The 8,060-nt window shown below is 41.6% G+C and overlaps 1 protein-coding gene across 1 annotated transcript in view; it reads left to right on the top strand.

The window, feature by feature from the left end:
• The first annotated feature begins 249 nt into the window (after nt 1–249).
• Nucleotides 250–8,060, top strand: part of LOC134538394 (methanethiol oxidase-like) — a 52,734-nt gene continuing 44,923 nt past the window's right edge. The window contains exons 1-2 of the mRNA XM_063379687.1: nt 250–407; nt 3,508–3,701. The gene's annotated coding sequence lies outside the window, so the exon portion shown is untranslated. The remainder of the gene's footprint in view (nt 408–3,507; nt 3,702–8,060) is intronic.

Below are 8,060 nucleotides of genomic sequence, written 5' to 3'. Positions count from 1 at the left end.
GCTCCAAAATTCGAAGTGCTTTAATGTGAGTCAATGAAACGAATTAATTAATATTCGATGGTATGATTGGAAGTATTTATATCTTCTATTCTACACCCTGAACCGGAAAGTAAACAGACACGCCGCTCTCTTCCCCCTCCCCCTCCTTATCGTTAAGGCAACAAAACTTTCTCCTCCCCTCCCCTACGCATTCCCCTCCACTGCCCCTACCGACGAGCTTCGCACTTCAAATTTCCGTTATGACGTTTGTTTACCGCGCGCGCGGCACTGGCGACCTCGCAACAAGCCATCTTGTCTTCGTCAGTCGTCAGCGCACGGGCTAGCGTTGCAGGAGTTTCCCGTGAGAGCGTGTGTTGTGTTGCTGCCCGGTTGGTGTTGGTGGACGTGAAGCGACAGCATGACACAAGGTAAACGCCGCGCCGTGTTTAGGCCCGTTCTGCAGCGACACGGAGACGGATCTCACGGAACAAGAATTCATGCAATAGCACGCAGACGGAGGCGGACCCGTACGAATTAACTCGTTAATTCTGAACCTTTGTCCGTTTGCGTTGCTCCGTGCGGCCAATAGAAGCCGAGTACTTGGCTGAGTTGGTAGCCATGTTTGTTTATGTTCTAACTACGTTAAAAAATGTTTCAAGTACAAGAATATCTAGTGTTCTGTTATTACTTTGCCGTTTATTATATTATATACATAATTCTGCCCGTACTATGATCTTAAAGCATACTATATATATTTTTTTAATTAAATTAAAATTTCGTAATTCTGAAATACGATCTCATTGTTGTCATTTGTTACATGGAAGCAGCAGACGCAATAGTGAAATGTTCCGGGCCATCCATCTCCGTTTACGTGATCCGTCTACGTTTCCGTGTCATTGTAGAATGGTTCTTATAAACTACGCAACACACAACCAACGCAAGAAAATTACATTTGTTCATAATTCGCAAGTCGTAAAACGTCACCAACCCTGTCACTAAAAATTATAAAACGGTAGAAAACTTTTTTTGCTCCAATCTTATTTTGGTATGTCAAGTAAATCACGAAAATAAAATAAATGGCATTTAATTTGATCTTTAACTGTGTGAAAGTTTAACGTGTGTAAGTGTATGACGTATATAATAAAAAGAACATCGTGGGCATACCTTCTGCGTCTTTAAAAACTATCGAAACACTTCTCTTCAAATATGACCGTGGGAAAAGCAAGCCAAAAAGCAAGAAAGCTGGAAGTTGAACAATTCTTGCTTTGCATTATTGTGCCTTGCTTAGTTTAAGATCCGGTACTCTAAAATGTGGTTGCTGAATATTTTGCTTCTTACGTTTGTGCGTAGTTTAGAAACTATGCCAAAGTTATTGTTACGTCACGTGCAGCTAGATTCCGTGCTACAACATGTGCTACTGGGATAACAACAATCATTCAAATAACAGTATTGTTGGAGTAACAATTGCTTTCCAACCCAGCATCACGTTCGACTAATCTGTGACGTCAGACCGACGATATTCGCGAGCGTAACAGACTCCGTTTAGAAAATAATATTCTATTTCAATCGCTTTGAGGACACAACTTTACCGAAATGAGCGTCAGGATTTTGGTTTCGAAAGATGGTTCGACTGGTTATTATGTCAAGGTTTTGTTTTCTAAATTTACTTCTAAAATCTAGGAAATGTCTTTCGTGATATTTTGATTCCAGCATAATGTGCTTCTAAAAAGCAAGTAGTGGGTAAGGATCACAATCTATGGCACTGAGCAGAAGATAGCTCTATCAGCCGGCTCTATCCGGCCTCCCGGGACGGTGAGCTTGGGACAACAACAGCCTAAGTCATTCAACGCAACTACCTCAATTTCCACCCGAGTTTTTAGTTTTATGAACCCACTTTGCGAACTTTCTCCAATTTAACAGTTACATAGCGACCTTCAGTTCAGTTATATGGTTGCCGTATGCACACTCGCGCACGGAACACACTATAGTATTTTATTATTATAAATTGTCTACGACTTTTGCCAAACAAACCGGACACGATTTCATTTTTAACGTTCTTTGAATGATTCTTCTTGCAATGGGGAAGCTTAATTTAAAAGATTTTAATGGGCATTCGCCATTGCAAAGGCACCAGCAATGGCGTATGTCTATGAGATTATCTTTTAGCATCTTTACTATCATCGTTTCGTTCTCATAGTTTTCTCAAGTAAATCTTCAAACAGTGCATAGTTTACACCCGTGCCTTACGTGAGATTCGAACCCAGAATCCCGTTCACCGCATCTAAGGCCACCGAATAGAGTGTTTTGGCAGTATTATCACAACTGTATACATTCTGAAAGAAAAAAATATAAATCCAATAACAACAATTATTATTTCACTGGACAAACTATTTGTAGCAGTCAGTCGCTGTTCATAAAATGAATCCATTTCTTATGTGCTATGGTCCAACAGCCAAAATTTCTAATAATACTTTATTTTTAAAAAATTTGACTGCAAAAACGGTTTCGTCTTTCAATTACGTTTTATTAGAATTAAGAATTGAATATTATCAGCTGATGATATTGATTAAATACAAAAAATAAAGTTTATTCCAAAATTCTCATTCGAAATTGTCGCTAACAAAAGAATTTTTAAAAGTACATTTTAAATTTTTTTATTGTGTTTTAAAAATTTGTCTGGAACTTTTGTGATGTTTGGCGTATATATGGCAACAGGTTACACGGAAACAAGGACAGCGCTAATAGCAAATATGAATTGGGAAAGGAGTAAATGCCCATTTTGACTGCACACGGCAAACTAAGGATGAGATATGCTTTAGCGCATATCATTCTTAGATAGCAGTGTGCATTTAAATGGGCATTTACTTTCTCTTTCCAATGCGCGATTAGCGCTGTCCTTGTCAGATTCACGCCTTAGAGCGCAAAGGTTTCAGAGACAACTTTGTAATGTAATGAAAATTTAAAACAAACTTGCGCAAAGTACAATTAAATTCGATTTTAAATAAGTCTTAAACTTTAAGCTTGCCAATAATTAGATGGTTTATGTAGCTTCAGTAATTTTCCATATGTATGTGTGGAGTCTGTGGCAGGTATCTGACGTGACAGTGACAGCATGCCATACGAATAGGACCTAGCTCAGTGCTACGTTTTTGAGCCACAGTCGCCTACAGCTACACTCTTATCGAGAAATATTCACGCCTCTTAGTTGTAATTAACCATATTTACACGCTCGTGGGCTCGTAAGTTTAATATGGTGTGTGATTTAGCATATAAAATTATAATTCTTGACAGATAATCATCCATGTAAAACTTAAGCGTGGAAAGCATTATACCAGCAGTAATATTTAGTTACATAGCTAAAACAATGCTCACTTAATATTGTTTAACAATACTGATTTACACAAGTAATTAAAATAATAATACGTACATGAAAGAACAAAAATTTCTTGCTAATATGGCCAGTGACACGGTGCACAACAATAAGCTGAAACCCCATTGTGTTGCCCTCTGCCCAAACACTCCCTAAAGTCGGGGTGGCGTCAGAAGCAGGCAGGTCCCTACCGCCGCGACCCGCCTATCCCTGCAGCATGGCAGGGTTCAACCTGAGCCGCACGCCGCCACGTGGAGCCCGCTCAAGGCTGCTCCAGCGATCACCACCGGCGCCAACGGCCCCGGAGTGGGGATAGTGCGACGCGCCACCCCCAAGAAACAACCGCGCATATGTAAGTGCGCGAATGAGCAAATATGCAAGATAGCAAGATAGCAAGAGTGCATGTGTGCAAGAGCGTATGTGCAAGTGTGCAAGCATGTTGCATCATTTCTACCTTTCCCTTCCTTCTCCTCTAGCCAGGGCCGGATTTAGGGGAGGGCAACCGGGGCCCCGGGGCCTCCACAAACGGAGGGCCCCCACAAACGGACTCATACAAAAAGGACTATGGAAAAGACCAATCTCCGGAACTATTTTACTACCAAATTCTCGCAGATCAAAATTTCAGAGCTACATTTCCAAACCTTGAAATTGCATTGAGAATGTATTTGGTTTTGATGGTTTCAAATTTCACTGGAGAGCGCTCATTTTCAAAAATGAAAATTATAAAAAATAGGCTCCGAACCGCGATGGGACAAAACCGTTTATCGAAGCTTTCTCTCCTGCGCATTGAAAGCTATTTACTCCGGGAATTGGATTTCAGTGAAATCATCAACGATTTTTCGGCGAGAAAAGCTCGGAAGGTTCCATTCATTAACACTAAAATTTAATTTCATATAATTCTTGTCTCCGATTATATTTATGTATGTTTTTTAAATACTAAGAGAATCTACTTGATTTCACAATAGTTTATTTATTGCAAAACTCGACTGAAAAAAATTGTTCTTTTTATTTGGAAAATAATTTGGGGCCAGGGGGCCTCCTCTCCTGTTGCCCCAAGGCCTCCAGACCTGCCTCTAGCAGTTCCCCCACCAAGTACCTAAATATTCCCCTTGTCTCTCGTTTCCCCCACCACATATCTAGCTATTTCCCCTTCACGCGATTGGAATTTTCGTAATGCTCGAAAATGGTTTCCCCCTCAACAGTAATGTTAAAAATATCTATATAATTATTTGTGTGCATTACGCGAATGCGAGAGTGATTACATTGTCATAACACTTGCAGTGCTTGCACAGTACTATCAGAGGTGTAGCGTGTGCACAAGTGTAAAAGCTATTTATTTTGAACATATTGTTACGAACGTGAGCAAGGCCGGGACATGTGCAAGTGCAGAGCTGCCTGGCGGCTGCCGCAACATGAGATGCACCGCGCGCGCCTGGAAGATAACAAGGATTGTCGCTTTTCCCCCTCCTTCCCACCAATCCCCGCGTGGCGCCCTGCCTTTGACACGTAACTGACACCTAACAGCCGCGGAGTTACGCGAGCCGCCAACACGTGTATCGAGAGATTTCTGCCGTCGGGTCGGCGCGGAATGACGCGACTGGCCCCAGCCGCGCTCGGGAGTTCTGGAAGGTTTCTGGGCCTATATATGTGCCCGGGACGCCGGCCTTGGAGAGAGTGGGTAGCGAGAGTTCAGGCGGGAGCTTTCCCGCGGCGGAGTTTCCGGGGCGATAGTGCCGCGGGTGCGGCAGAGTGGCGAAGTCCATGGACAAAGGTTCCAGGGCAGGGAGTGAGTGAGTTCAGTGAAGTCGGGAGTTTTCCCGCGGCGGAGTCCCGAGCGAGGTTCCGAGCAAGGCGTCGAGTGGATCCTCGGCGAAGGGAAGTGCATCGGCGGCGGTGGAGTGTGGCGACGGAGTCCCGCGGCGGAGATCCACGAGGGGTGCTGCAGCGAGAGTTGCGCCAGAGGTGCGGCCCAGAGAGGTGTGTGGATTGTAAAAACGTGTGACTGAGGAAGAAACATTATTTTTAAGTGCAATTGATTATTTGTCATTTTAGAAGATTAATTGTAAGTGACATAAGTAATGGCTATCAATAAAACTGTGTGTGTGTAATAAAATCTTTAATTGGGCTATCCTTTATGAATCCGTGGTAAATCGTAACATTCTTGGTGTCAGAAGTGGGATAGCCCTAATTTAAAGAGTTTAGGATAAGTTTATTGTGCATTAAAATTTAATTAGATTTTCGAGATTGCAACAGTGTTAGGAACTGTAGTTAGTTTTTAGTGTAGTAGTTTGGAAATTAGTGTTAGTGTTTAGTAGGGGTTTTGGTTAGCTCGTAGAGGAAATTACATTGTCGTCCTAAGACATTAGTGTTAGGCTTGTAGTATATGTGGACAAGAAAGATGGCTGCCGACGAGCAAAAGAATTTAATGACATTCCTGTCTGAAATGAAGAATGAAATGTAGAGTAACAGGGAAGATATGAAGAGTAGCCAGGAAAAATTGGAAAATAGACTGGACGAGATGAAGAGTGGCAGGAAGAAATGAAGAATGAAATTAGGAGCAATAGGGAAGAAATGAAGACTAACCAGGAGAAAATGGAGAGTAAAATTGATAACTGCCAGGAGGAGATGAAGAATGCTATGAAAGCAGAGATAGAGGACATCAAGAAAAACGAAGAAGATATGCGAAAAAAAATAGTTGCTGCACAAGAAGATATGAAAACGAAGATGGATGAAACCAGCATCCAGTTGGAAGGAAAAGTACAGTGCTTGGAGCAACATGTAGCAGACCACCGAGCAGCAAGTAGCAGCTGTAACTGAAGAGTGCCGTCGGATGATCAAAGAAGCTGAATCGGCTACGAAAAGGAGCAGTTATTCTGGAGACGTGAAGGTGGAAGGTGCAACTGGTCTCCCAAAATTCAAGCCACCCACCTTTGATGGCCAATCGTCATGGGCTGTCTACAGGCAACAGTTTGAGGCAGCTGCTGAAGTAAATGGGTGGGACGATGAAGAAAAGGCTACGACACTCGTCTTGGCCCTGCGAGGATCTCCACTAGAGCTGCAGCAGACCATACCAGTTACAGATCAGAAAGAATATGGGATATTAATAGAGGCTCTTGAGCTGAGGTATGGCGACCGACACATGGGCCCTGAAGACACGTCTACAGAGATCTTCGGAAAGCCTCCAGGAGTTCGAAGCCGACATCGAGCGACTCGTGCACCTCGCCTACTTAGAAGCACCAACAGAGTTCCGCCAGCAGCTAGCCACTAGTGCTTTTATAGACGGGCTCGTATATGCAGAGGTGCAGCAAACTCTTCTGTTGGCTCGCCACAAAAACATTCTCGATGCTCTTGTTCACGCCCTGGAAATCGAAGGTGCCTGCATAGCCTCAAGAAACATGATTATCAGTGCGAGACAGGCCGTGATATAACCTTACCACCAAGCGAATGGCCGCTCAGATACTAACGAAGAGATTATATTTGGAACACTAAGGAAGCTGTTGAATGGATCGCAGTTTCGGAAAACAAGAGGAAGACACCACTAATTAAATATCAAAACACTGTGTTGAAATTTGGGCTCGAAATTTTATAACCTCAAAAACGTAGTTATCATTTTTTGTGTTCGCCATTAATCTCAATTTTGACAGTTCTCTTGGTTAATAAGCCGTTCTATATCCATATTTAGTCTACAACCCCGCGGTACATCTTGTTCATCGTATTGGAAAGAGAAACTTTTCGAGTGTCACATTTTTTATAATTTTTTTTTTTCTCACTTTTGCTACCTAAAGGGCCCGTCTACAATAGTCCGAACCTGTGGGCGGTCCGTGACCTTATCCTAATGTTAATGACGTCACATTGTCGCGTGGAAAACAGCCCTGTCTACAATAATTGCGTTGTCCGATGTCCGAATCGCGGTCCGAATATACTGATTTCTAAAGTAGTCACCAGAGCGCAGTAAATACAGAGCGCCAAAATAAAAATGCTTTTCGATTGTTTTTGTTTACTATTTTCATGTTTTGTAAATGTGTACGCAGCTAAGTTTTGAATATTTAGTTAACTTGTGAAATTTGTGGTTGTTCGATATTATTTATTTATATTCTGTAAATTAAAAGTACGTAAATGCTAATAAATGTTCGTTATTTTCTGTTTACCTTTTGAAACGAAAACCGGAAACGACAAAAACCACGAGTGTTCATTCTTCTATACTACCATTGAATATATATATTCAATGATAGATACTACCAAAGGACACATATTGGAACAAAAAGTTCAAGTTGACCAATGTATTCGGACCAGGGACCATCGCCCACACCACGCATGACGTCAGTCACGTGAGGCAATCTTAGGACAGAGGTTAGGACATTGCAATTGTAGACGGGCCTTAATTCACTTTTCTTCAGTAACTAATCAGCAGCATCAGTTATAAATTCGTCTATTGCCAACTACAAAAGAAAAGGTAGTTTCAGCATTGGAGGAATAACAGTATAAAAGTGAATGAACACAGTGAATCCAATTTGAAGGTTTTTTTTATTACATTTAATGTTGTATAGCTTTTTTTTTTATAAATATAAAGTTTAATTATGATAATTTATAAACCTATAAAATTTAAAAGAAGGGGAATTATGTTAAGTTGTGGTTGCTACCACTGTCGTTACGTAAGGTTTGTTTACAAAATATTATGTTGACATCTGTAAACTTGGTTCTGTGAAGGGAA

The sequence above is a fragment of the Bacillus rossius genome, chromosome 13 (assembly GCF_032445375.1).
Source record: "Bacillus rossius redtenbacheri isolate Brsri chromosome 13, Brsri_v3, whole genome shotgun sequence".
Classification (NCBI taxonomy): Eukaryota; Metazoa; Arthropoda; class Insecta; order Phasmatodea; family Bacillidae; genus Bacillus; species Bacillus rossius.
The sequence above is the reverse complement of the archived record's forward strand: the minus strand, read 5'-3'. Positions and strand labels throughout refer to the sequence as shown.